Below are 14,094 nucleotides of genomic sequence, written 5' to 3' on the forward strand. Positions count from 1 at the left end.
AATGAATGTTTGAGTGTTGATGAAGTGTGATGTTCTATTAAATCTATCCAGCACCCTGTTCAGGTGCTGTTGTATCTGATCAGAACAGGTTACTGTTTTTAGGTTACTGTTACATGTGGCCATTCTTTTGAACCTGTAACAAAATTAAGATTTTGTTATGATTATACAGAATGTCTCCTATTTTGAATTCCATCCAACTTACATTGACGTACTAAATAAATATTCTGAAATTGACCCTGTCATGTTATTTTGTCAGCTAGAATTGATTGGCAACCAGGTTTAGCTGGCGGAAAAGTTCATCATCTAATGCTCAGTAGATAAATTGTTTGTTTTTAATAGTTTTGCTAGTCAGATCTGGCTTCCTCAGTATTATTGTTTTTTTGTTTTGTTTTTTTTTTTACTTAACAATCTGAAGTGTCCATAAAACAGTATTTTTACTTAATCGTATACTGTCAAAAACAAAATTCAAGTAAGTACAATCTAATGTACTTATATTAAAATAATCTCATGTCCTTTGTTTGAAGGTTATTTTTGACAATGGAAGGATTGTGAAGGAAACAGGATTTTTCCGGACATTTGCCATCGTTCAGTGAAACAATAAATCAGTACGTTTCGAGATTTGCACATTTCGTAATCTAATGTGCTTCTATTAAACCAATTTCAATGCAGTTTAGCAAAAAATAGCTTTTATTTATCGCAGAGTTAACATTGGGTAGGTAAATTAATTTTCCCAACTTAGCAATTACAGTCATGGCAACTAAAACATTAATTTGTTTTCGAAACAATAAGAAAAAATAATTTTTAGTCTAAAACTTAAGTGTTTATTTTTTAAATCTCTGATTATTATACTAATTATGAATTTTTAGAAACAAAATAGTGTTACTGCTTTAAAATCTATGAATGTTAAGAACTTTAACGCTTAAGCTCTCAAGTGGTAGCTCGACAGTGTGTAATCTAAGATTTAAAATTGTGCCACACTACTAAGATTGAAAATCTTAGATACCAAACACAAATTAAATAAAACTGTATTAAATTATTGAAAATAATTAATTGTATATAATTTTCTTTCAATCTATTCAAAAATTTATGAACACTGTACAATTTTTCTCTATAAATTGAAGTACTGTATTTTTATTTTTGTTTCATTACTTTTTTCTCTTTGTTATTAATGTCATATGGTACTGTTGGCAGTTTCCATGTATTATTGTTTCTTCTCAGAGAATGTTTTGGAGAATTTGGTAAAATTTCTTGAACTCTTTTTTAATCCCTTGTTTGTGGTTTTAGATTTTTTAAACACGATTCACAAAGATCCAGTAGCTCTTGAGTTTCTTTCAGTGAGTATAGCTCTTAATCACATGCTTTTAAAAATTGCCTTAAGGTTTCTGTTAGATAACTGATAATAATATCAAAATACTAACAAGCAGATGGATGTTTGTGAATAATACTTTTAAAAGTGATGTATTGCAACACTTTTTAATAACAGTGAGGGAGTAAAATATTTTAAGATTTGTAAAATATACACAAGATGTCCTCCAATAAATAACCCCAGCTCTTCAGCTAAAAATCTGTAAAAATTGACTCCTATTTCATTTTCAATCTGTCATGTCCAAGAACATACTCCCCATACCTTGCAGTCAGTTTTTACCCTGAATAATACTACCTAATCTACAAGTACTATTGATTAAAGTACAAGTGTTTAATAACTTATTGTGACAACTTTATATTAGCTTTATATTGTGGTATATAATACTGTAAAATTGTATTTTGATGTGCAATGCAAATATGTAATGACTAGCTGTAGAAAGGCATACTTGGCCTTTACAACGTGTGATATTTAAAATGTTATAAGAATCTCACTTTTTTAATGAAAGTTTATTTCGATACGTAAAGCGTAATTTATAATACTGTACAGTTAAATGCCTCAATGGCCATAGCATGAGTATAGCATTGATTGTATGTTGTTAAGTGTATAAAATACATTTAGTTTTGACTGAATCTAAAATCAATTATCTGTTGTAGTTTATAAATGAAATTATTGTGTTCCCAAATAAATGTTCCTTCTTAGTTGAAAACTATATAGAAAATAAGTCTGAGTAAGTTATTCATCCTTACACTAATGTATAAAAATATAGTTTAATTTTATTTATTAATAAAATAATACTGCTTAGTAAATTCTGTTTGCTTATAAAATGAAAGTTTAAACTTCCACGTGACTTGTTCTGCATGTCCATTCAGAGACTGAATAATTATGTGTTCTGCCAATGTGTTTACTTCATCCATTGTTGTAATATGCATACAAAATTATTGCATTGTTTAATAAGTGTCATCAACTAAAAGCAATAAAATGTGACCTTTTATCAGTTTTGTAATTTATTATGTGAATGTTGAACCTACAACAATGGAGTATTTTTCCTACTTTTTCTTTTATTAAGCAATGGTAATTGGGATACCTGGTTAGAGATAATAATTTAAAGGAGATTAACAAAATTCAACAGTAGAGTTGTTATCCATTGACAGGGTTTCGTTTGTGACAGATCAGCAGTTTGAACTGCTGATACTAAAATTGGCTTGGTGACTTACTGACCTCTTTGAGAACTATTTTGATTTACAGCACATCCTGTACATATAGGATGTCCCATGAAGAAAGGTAAAGATTGTACAAGTTGTTACTAGTACCAAAAATTAAAAAAAAAAAACAAATAACCATAGGTCGAAAATTCATTTGCTTGGTACTGGCAGAGAAAGATTTTACATACAATTTTAAATAAACTTCTGAGATTAAAATTACACAGCAATATCTGTAATTGTATTGTTTTCCGGAAACATGAATTCAAGAACCTACCACTTAGTTTTTAAGATAACTGTGATAAACGTAAAACGATTAGATTTAAATGTTTTAAGTGCAATAATGTTACTAAATTATTAAAGAATATGGTCTGTGAATGAATTATGTAGGGAATTTAATTCAAAACAAAGGTATGTAAATTAAATCAACCTGTTATTTGTGATAATCGAATTCAGCAGATACGTTTTAGAAGTCATCTATCTAAGTCAATACATTCTCTACAACTAATTGGTTGTAGTTTGGTTTGATAAAAGTCATATTAAAACCATGACTTCAATCAAATTATTTTATATTAATCTATCCTGTATTAAATTCTCTATACTGTCAGTAATAAACTATATGATTTCACTATAATTTTGTAACGCTATTGCAGTAAAAATATTTTAAAACTCTAATTTTTACCAACACTTTTATGGCTATTACCAATTATTTGAAAAAGGAAAGGATTTACAGTTCTAGACTTTTATTAAGTAATTTTTCAGGCCAGAAAAATATTCCATTTTTAAAAATTAAAGTACAATTTTAGTCTCATTATTTTTTGTAAATGAATTTATTTTTGAAGCTAGCATTATTTATGTAAAATATATTTATGTTTCTAAATAGCAAACTAATTGTTTTAGTTGCATGTTTTATCTTTTTTAAATGTTTTATTACTAATTCCCCTGTATTTATATATATATATATATATATATATATATATATATATATATATATATATATATATATATATATATGTATGTATATGTATCAAATAATCATCTATATTCTATATATTATTGATTTTATATCAAATATATTTAACAAAACCACTAACCAATTAATTTATTTTACAAAAATAGAAATTACACCCATGGGAAATTTTAGTAAAGGTAAAACTCATGACTGGTGGTGTACATTAATATTGTTCCTCTGGCAAAAAATTGATTTTAAACAGTCAGAAAAATAAAACAGTAAAAGTATCTTGAAACACTAAGTTTTTTGTATCAAGTACTATTGTAGATGGTAGAACTAACATAAAACTGATGGCAGACCCGGAGCGGTTGTACCAGTGTCATAGCTGCCCGAGAGCCTACGTCAACCATGAAAGTCTAGTGAGGCACACAAAGCTGGAGTGTGGCAAAGTTCCTCAGTTTCCCTGTGAGTTCTGTGCTTACCGTGCGACGCAGCGCACCAACCTGGTGAGACACGTCCGCACCCGCCACCCGACTACACCGCTCACATGAACTTTGGAGAAAAACCCTCACTGTACCACAGGCACCTTTTGTAACAAGGCATTTTATTATTGTGTACCTTTATTTTTCTTCAATAAATGCTGTATGTTTTGTACTTTTTTATGTTATCTATTCAGATAAAATCTTATTTGATGATCAGATGATTTTGAACTAAATGTTTCATACTAAGTAAGATATTACCGTTCAACAAGACAACATATACTTGAACAAAGGTCTTCTTCTCAAACAAAGCTGATGTTTAAACTGTTTTGGTTAGTAAATATGATTTGTTTCCTTGTTATAGGGAAATTTTATAAAACAAGAAAATCACAAAAATATCGAGTAAAATATAATAAACATAAAAAATTGTAATATTCTACAAAATCTGAAAAATTGCTTTATTGTATCCAACACTGAGATCAGGTTGTTGTTAACTGTTTTGTGAAGGATATTGCCTAAACATTACAGAGTGATATATACATAAATGATATTTAGAACAAATATAAAATGTCAAGTAGCTTTATCACTCTTCTATGATTATTAACTGCACGATTGCTGGTTGTAGCAGCAGACCTTATGGAATTTCTGCAGACACCGCTGCAGCCAAAGCCATTCCCCTGTCCGCAGTGTCCCAGGTCCTACCGTCACATGGAAAACTTGCAGCGACATCTACGTCTAGAATGTGGGAAACAGCCGCAGTTCCTCTGTCCGCAGTGTCCTTACCGTAGCAAGCATCGCCAGAACTTGAACCGGCATGTCTTCACCAAACATGCTGCCAACTGACTACTTTCAAGTCAACATTTGTAAATAACTTCCTCAATAAACATTTTTAAATTGCAGTGTTCCTTTTCTCATTAAATCATTGTGTTTGATCATATTTGATTTCTTATTGTACTATTAGTGTAACATCTTGCTTACTTCTTAAAAAGGTGGATGTTAAATCGTGCGTGAACATGAGATGTATCAATAGTATGCTATCTGATAAAAAGATTCTTAATCAGATAAATGGACTTGACTACAACTTACCTGATCACAGGACCGCTCTGTTCACAAAGAAACCCTCATATGCTAGACTCTATAATGCTTTACCTATCGATCTCAAGACAATTGAAGAAAAAAAAACTAAAAAAAGACTGTATTCCTTGCTTTTGAAGAAATCAATTTATACAATCAGTGAATTCCTTGAACATGCAAATAGTCGCAACAACTATTAAAAACTTACAAGGAACTAAAGAAAATTTATTTCCATTACATTGTATTGATTTTCATTTATATTATTATGTATTTGACACCTGTTCTAAACTTGATGTTTATGAATAAAACTTTCTGTATTCTGTAAAAATTTAACATTAATATGTCAGAGTTCACACCTCCCTAGACACGAGAGGTAGCATGAAGGCAATTAGCTCTCGCTTACTTTTTTATTAATTTTTATATTTCCTCAATAGGAAATATTCTCTACAAACCATATAGTTAATTTGGCTGTGTCTCAGAATATACTTCTTTAAATTATCTGCAAATAAAACTGTAAAAAGATCGTATTAAAAGTACTGTGCAATCCACCGTATAATTTTGACTATATGGGAGGTTGCACATCAGCTAATTGCTGTATGTACTTTTTAAGCATGTAAATAAAAAAAAAATTGTTTGTACTTCAATAGAAATTGTGTCTAATAAAAGAACAACATACAAAATGGAACTTGAATTTAATTTAAGTGAATGACTGCATTCATAAAATTAAATGTTTGTATCAGGAATATTGCTAAATTGAGCGCAGAGGACAAAAAATTGTTAATTATTTTGAAAAGAAAGTACGTAAAAGACTAAGTGATGTCAAGGTCTTCTATAGAAATGAGACAACTTCCCAAGTTGCTGATATTGCAGAATGCTAATCATAATATTACAGAATTTCAAAAACTGTGATTAACTGACCTCTCGTGTGTTAACATTCTATTAGAGTTTAACATGTTCCAACAAGCCTACAAAGGATAATTGTTTAGCACATCTTAATGCATCATTTGGCAGTCAAATAGTTAACATGGTACACTGAAGGCAGAATAGTGTTGAAAGGTAAAAAGGTCACTGCCAAGGCTGACCAAGGTGACAGTTCAGCATGTGTGAATACTAGACAGCTTGTTCAGTAGCCAAGCTGTTAATCCATCACTACCTTCAGTTGTGTATTCAATCCTTTTGTGGAATTATATTATATATTTATTTTTATATATATTTTATTATATAGTAGATCAATATTTTAATAACAACCAATATATTATATATTTTTGAGAACATAATATGTAACAAATTTTGACACAGACTCTTGCACAATTGTAATGTGTTTTATGACAACTAAGAAATTTTGATTTAGAACAAAATGATGTTACATTTGACAGTCAAATGGGAAGCTGCAGGAGCTTAATTTTAAATTTAAAAATGATATACCTACAAATATATATATAATATATATATATATATATATATATATATATATTATATATATATATATATATATAACAGAATATCAGTTTTACCTATTGATAATGTAGCAATAACTACTTACCGATGATACTTAACAGCTCTGAATCTATTCACTGCAACAGAATAAAAATTTTTTTTAAAGAAGCCAATTACTATCGCATTAAAAATTAAATTTGATATAATAATCAAAGACTTGAGAAGTTTAAAGATTGGCTAGCAAATAGGTGAATTTTATTCATAAGTTTCTACAGTTTTTTTAATTAAAACCGTTTAGCTGGAATTTATAAAAATAACTTCTATAAAACTATTTAAAATAAAGAATTTAGAGGAAACTTTGATCTATATAAGTTGTAATAAGTTTGATATAGTATATCATATTGTGAACATTCTATATTATCTTGTACCCAAGATTTTAAAGAATAAAAATGAAGAAATTAATTTGAATAATAATTGCAGTCCATTGTCACAGATTGTACGTGTACCGGTACTAATACTAATTGTCTTCCCACCTGAAGAAGAGAATCCTCGAAACGTTGCGTTATACATTTTGTAATATATACTGATGACAAGTGTCCGACATCGTATTATCCTTTCAAACACTCTATCGTTAATAACAAACTTTAAACAAAGAATTAGCCTGTAGTTGGATGTGGAAAAAAAACACAAATACAAATAGAATATAGAATATTTATAATTTTTTACAAAAACATTTCACTGATGTAAAGTTCTATATAACATCATCACATGAGTTGAGTCTTCTCTCTGATCATATTACAGCGATTCTACATTCATGAAATTTAAACAAAGCCTTGAAATTAAACAGATTACATATGTAATTTATTTTTATTACATAAGTAATATTATGTTTCTTTTAATACATTAATGTACAAGCGTTCAAATTTTTAATTGTTATTAATCTACACTCAATTTCCAAAATTGGACGTTATTTTCAGTTTAGTAAATTTAATGTTGTATAAATTCTTTATTTCAGAAATAGATTTATTGTTGTAGAATCAAGAACAAAACTTATAAAAATTGCTAAGTATAATATTAGTTAATGAGAATAAATTAATATGAGAAATGAGATTTTAACAAAAAGACGAAAGTTATAACTAGTTTCGTTTGTAGAGAGAAAATAATTGTCCACTGTTTTATCATTTAACTAGCAGTGATAACGATGAAACTGCCGATAATTAGCTCTGCGTCCATCTGACGACGTAATCTGTTATGTAAGAGACTGATATAGTATCTAAAATTATCATTCCAACGATATCATAGATCTTATGATAAGTACTAATGTCCCACAAAACCAATTACCCTGCCTCTGGTAAGAGATGACACACTAGACCGAGACCACTGTTGTGAGTACAGCTTAATTTAAGACTTTTTCGGGCTGAAAATATATTTTATTGAACTTTTAGCTCCAGTTCAGTATTACTATATTATTGTCACCTCATTCTGTGTCACATCTTAAGAATTTATTGAGTCATAGTAAGTAATAACTAACTGTATTTAGTTCGGCCATTTTCATAATTAAGCATTCAATCTATTTTATTTAATTAATTATTTTTCCTTCTTATTAACGCTAAAAGGTCTATTAAAATATTAATAAATCATAAAACAAAGGTTGGTCGTTGGCCATTTAATTTTACAATCCAAAATTAGTTCAATAAAGTATTTATAAAACATGTTTTCAATGGTTAAGTTAATGTTAAGATATTATTAAATGTTCTTTAAATGTTATCAAGTATAAATGTGTCCTAATATTATTGATTTATAAATCACTTACTTGCAAGTTTAATAATATGTTATATTCCTGGATAAATTAAATTTATGCAAAAAATTGATGTTTTATAATTTTGAGTAAAGTATATAGACTATATAAATAAAAATGTTCTAATTAACGAGAGAAAATTGATATTAAAGTATTAATGTGTAATTATTAAATTTTACTTTGAGTATTTGAATAAGCTTCCCTAATACAATTATGCATCAGAAAGAAACTTTTGAATCAAAAAACTTCCTGAGTAGACAATTTAACTTAATGCAGGGATAAGAATGATTTCTTTTCTTTTTGATACTATTGCTGTATTTGGTTGTTTTAATATAATTACTCATAGATTATCGAAGAAAAAGTAAATATAAAATTATATTATTTGTTTTTACTTTGTGTATAACAGAGAATACTTAAAGAGTTGAATAGGTTTCGAGTGGTATCAGTTCATAACATAATTAGCAGAAATATTAAGATAAAGTTTAGAATCCAGTTTAGGAGAAATTCTTTTCTTTCAGGGTAGATGAGCTTTACTAGATAGGAATACAGCTATTACGTATGTAATACAATTTTAAGGGTCAATCAGAACTATTAATTGCTTGTAAAATCTCAGTCTTTTGCCCCTCTTTATACAGAGTTAAATGTTGTAATGTATCAATCTCAGTTAAGGTAATGAATGGATAACACAATTACACAACCATAATGTACACTACCTAAAATTTTAAAAAAATTTTGGGTAGTAAAACCTCAAGAATTTTGGGATGTACTTGTATTATTTTGAAGAGTAAACTTATTCTTAGATTTAGTACAACATTACTTGTACATAATTTTTGCATTACAGGACAAATAATTTTGAAGAAACAAGTTATGTATTCCTATTCCTAAAAAGTCTTTATTAGTATTTTATTAGTATTACTCAATAGTATACCAAGTTCCAGTAATTGGTATACTATTGAGTTACGTTAAAATGTTACGTATTATAGGTTGAGTGGATTTCGTTCAAAATATCTCGATAGAAGTAAAGTTAAAATTTTATGACTCAACCAGTTAATCAGTTTGAAATTCTCAATAATTTTCATTCATAAATTTGAATTCAACTGTATTTATTTATACATTATAATCACATTTAAAATTTAAAAAATGTTTATAATCTAATTAATAACATTAACAAAAATTCATTTATATAAGCAACAGTTGAAACAATGTTTGTGTTGTTAATATAACTAACAAAGAATAATTTATTACGAACTGCTGCTCCTTGCATTTGTAACTTGTGAGTGATTCTGTTTCTGTAAGCAGCTCAAGCCTGGCCATCCACCTGGCTAAGTTTGGAAGTAAAAGAAAACTTCAGACTGGTTTTGTACAAAAATTGAGATGATTTTGGCTTGACTGGGCTCTTATTTCAACAAGTTCCAATAGTTGACTACCCTCAACTTGGTAGTATCCTAGACACTAGCTAAGCTTATTTCAGCAAGTTCCAATAGTTGTCTTCCCTCAACTTGGTAGTATCCTAGACACTAGCTAAGCATATTTCAGCAAGTTCCAATAGTTGTCTTCCCTCAACTTGGTAGTATCCTAGACACTAGCTAAGCATATTTCAGCAAGTTCCAATAGTTGACTACCCTCAACTTGGTAGTATCCTAGACACTAGCTAAGCATATTTCAGCAAGTTCCAATAGTTGTCTTCCCTCAACTTGGTAGTATCCTAGACACTAGCTAAGCATATTTCAGCAAGTTCCAATAGTTGTCTTCCCTCAACTTGGTAGTATCCTAGACACTAGCTAAGCATATTTCAGCAAGTTCCAATAGTTGTCTTCCCTCAACTTGGTAGTATCCTAGACACTAGCTAAGCATATTTCAGCAAGTTCCAATAGTTGTCTTCCCTCAACTTGGTAGTATCCTAGACACTAGCTAAGCATATTTCAGCAAGTTCCAATAGTTGTCTTCCCTCAACTTGGTAGTATCCTAGACACTAGCTAAGCATATTTCAGCAAGTTCCAATAGTTGACTACCCTCAACTTGGTAGTATCCTAGACACTAGCTAAGCATATTTCAGCAAGTTCCAATAGTTGTCTTCCCTCAACTTGGTAGTATCCTAGACACTAGCTAACCATATTTCAGCAAGTTCCAATAGTTGACTACCCTCAACTTGGTAGTATCCTAGACACTACCTAAGCATATTTCAGCAAGTTCCAATAGTTGTCTTCCCTCAACTTGGTAGTATCCTAGACACTAGCTAAGCATATTTCAGCAAGTTCCAATAGTTGTCTTCCCTCAACTTGGTAATCCTACTACCTAGACACTAGCTAAGCATATTTCAGCAAGTTCCAATAGTTGTCTTCCCTCAACTTGGTAGTATCCTAGACACTAGCTAAGCATATTTCAGCAAGTTCCAATAGTTGACTGCCCTCAACTTGGTAGTATCCTAGACACTAGCTAAGCATATTTCAGCAAGTTCCAATAGTTGTCTTCCCTCAACTTGGTAGTATCCTAGACACTAGCTAAGCATATTTCAGCAAGTTCCAATAGTTGTCTTCCCTCAACTTGGTAGTATCCTAGACACTAGCTAAGCATATTTCAGCAAGTTCCAATAGTTGTCTTCCCTCAACTTGGTAGTATCCTAGACACTAGCTAAGCATATTTCAGCAAGTTCCAATAGTTGTCTTCCCTCAACTTGGTAGTATCCTAGACACTAGCTAAGCATATTTCAGCAAGTTCCAATAGTTGTCTTCCCTCAACTTGGTAGTATCCTAGACACTAGCTAAGCATATTTCAGCAAGTTCCAATAGTTGTCTTCCCTCAACTTGGTAGTATCCTAGACACTAGCTAAGCATATTTCAGCAAGTTCCAATAGTTGTCTTCCCTCAACTTGGTAGTATCCTAGACACTAGCTAAGCATATTTCAGCAAGTTCCAATAGTTGTCTTCCCTCAACTTGGTAGTATCCTAGACACTAGCTAAGCATATTTCAGCAAGTTCCAATAGTTGACTTCCCTCAACTTGGTAGTATCCTAGACACTAGCTAAGCATATTTCAGCAAGTTCCAATAGTTGACTACCCTCAACTTCGTAGTATCCTAGACACTAGCTAAGCATATTTCAGCAAGTTCCAATAGTTGTCTTCCCTCAACTTGGTAGTATCCTAGACACTAGCTAAGCATATTTCAGCAAGTTCCAATAGTTGTCTTCCCTCAACTTGGTAGTATCCTAGACACTAGCTAAGCATATTTCAGCAAGTTCCAATAGTTGTCTTCCCTCAACTTGGTAGTATCCTAGACACTAGCTAAGCATATTTCAGCAAGTTCCAATAGTTGTCTCCCCTCAACTTGGTAGTATCCTAGACACTAGCTAAGCATATTTCAGCAAGTTCCAATAGTTGTCTTCCCTCAACTTGGTAGTATCCTAGACACTAGCTAAGCATATTTCAGCAAGTTCCAATAGTTTCTTCCCTCAACTTGGTAGTATCCTAGACACTAGCTAAGCATATTTCAGCAAGTTCCAATAGTTGACTTGGTAGTATCCTAGACACTAGCTAACATATTTCAGCAAGTTCCAATAGTTGTCTTCCCTCAACTTGGTAGTATCCTAGACACTAAAGCATATTTCAGCAAGTTCCAATAGTTGTCTTCCCTCAACTTGGTAGTATCCTAGACACTAGCTAAGCATATTTCAGCAAGTTCCAATAGTTGTCTCAACTTGGTAGTATCCTAGACACTAGCTAAATGTGCAAGTTCCAATAGTTGCTAACATTCTAGTGTAACATATTTCAGCAAGTTCCAATGTTACTGAACTTGGTAGTATCCTAGACACTAGCTAAGCATATTTCAGCAAGTTCCATGGTAGCTACTACAACTTGTGTATTAACTATTAAGTTATTGTTCAGCAAGTTCCAATGTAACTCCAGGTCAACTTGTACACACATGGTAGCTACTAACATTTTGTAAGTTCCTATTAAGTTATTGTTATGGTACTGAATGTAACTCCAGGTACAGTAGCGGTACACACATGGTAGCTACTACATTTGTGTAACTATTAAGTTATTGTTATGGTACTGAATGTAACTCCAGGTACAGTAGTGGTACACACATGGTAGCTACTACATTTGTGTAACTATTAAGTTATTGTTATGGTACTGAATGTAACTCCAGGCACAGTAGCGGTGCACACATGGTTGCTACTACATTTGTGTAACTATTAAGTTATTGTTATGGTACTGAATGTAACTCCAGGTACAGTAGCGGTACACACATGGTAGCTACTACATTTGTGTAACTATTAAGTTATTGTTATGGTACTGAATGTAACTCCAGGCACAGTAGCGGTGCACACATGGTAGCTACTACATTTGTGTAACTATTAAGTTATTGTTATGGTACTGAATGTAACTCCAGGCACAGTAGCGGTGCACACATGGTAGCTACTACATTTGTGTAACTATTAAGTTATTGTTATGGTACTGAATGTAACTCCAGGTACAGTAGCGGTACACACATGGTAGCTACTACATTTGTGTAACTATTAAGTTATTGTTATGGTACTGAATGTAACTCCAGGTACAGTAGCGGTACACACATGGTAGCTACTACATTTGTGTAACTATTAAGTTATTGTTATGGTACTGAATGTAACTCCAGGTACAGTAGCGGTACACACATGGTAGCTACTACATTTCTACTGTTACTTCCCAGTGAAGTTTTCTATTTTATTTTCAATGTTATATTTTGCTATACACAACTAATTCTCCAAAAATAGAAGATATTATTAAACTTAATCAGGGACACTTAAAGTTGTTGGGGGGGATGACGGGGGCAACTTACCGTGTACGCCGCGGCTTAGGCTGAGGGAGGGGGCACTGCAGTTTTAGGTTGAAACAAGAAGCTGATAATACCATTACCACAGTTTACACTTACTTATATTGTAATGTGGAATTGCAATGAAAAAATTTGCATATTACTAAATGTTGTGTTATAGTGTGACTAAATCTAGTATAAATAATGTTATCATTATATGTACTTGTTATATAATGTTGGTAAGGGGGTGCCAACACCAACCCTAGCAGCACTTCGGTCCTGTTGATACCTACAGTATTTTGTAGGCTCAGCATAAAATGCATGCAATCAATGCCTTATAAATCCTCATGTGCATTTGGGATGTTATTATTGAGAAACATTCATGTGATATAAAAAAACTCAAGAGCATAAATAATTGGTTCAACTGAATTAAAAAACACAGAACTAAGCACAACAATACTTGGAATCTGCTATATAAGTAGACAATCGTAAGAAATTAATGAGGATGTAAGCAAATTGAATTACATTTTTCTTGTTAAATTATACTAAATAAAGACAATTTTATCAGGTACATTGACAAGAAACATTGCTTTATGAATAATCAGCCTACAACATTTATTTTCTGAGAAACATCACTTCATGAAGGCACCTAATATATGTACTAAACCAACATTGCATAAATCTGTATTATCACTTCAAACTGAAAAATTAAGGATGTCGCTTTTAAAGAGATGATGCATAAAGTTCTTTATCAGTTTAGTGAATATTAAAGTAGTTTTGAATTTCACATTTGTTCTGTATAACTGAATTTGACATTAGCTATACATTCCAAATAAATGTTTACTCAAAGTTTCTATTGTGCTAATGAATGAGATTAAATATTTGTTTGTCAAGTCAAAGTCAAAGCAAACTTTATTCGTGAACGTAAAGTACAGAATATGTGTCAATACATAAAAGTAATTATAAATTAGGTTGACAAATCTCTCCAGTTTGAAAATTCT

At 31.0% G+C, this 14,094-nt stretch overlaps 1 long non-coding RNA gene across 1 annotated transcript; it reads left to right on the forward strand.

Moving 5' to 3' along the window:
- Positions 1–530: 530 nt before the first annotated feature.
- On the forward strand, positions 531–4,895 carry LOC124356075. The gene is made up of 2 exons (XR_006921785.1): positions 531–1,334; positions 3,875–4,895. It is a non-coding gene; the product is annotated as an uncharacterized LOC124356075 (long non-coding RNA).
- The last annotated feature ends 9,199 nt before the right edge of the window (positions 4,896–14,094 follow it).

Source organism: Homalodisca vitripennis, chromosome 2 (assembly GCF_021130785.1).
Source record: "Homalodisca vitripennis isolate AUS2020 chromosome 2, UT_GWSS_2.1, whole genome shotgun sequence".
In the NCBI taxonomy this organism is placed as follows: Eukaryota; Metazoa; Arthropoda; class Insecta; order Hemiptera; family Cicadellidae; genus Homalodisca; species Homalodisca vitripennis.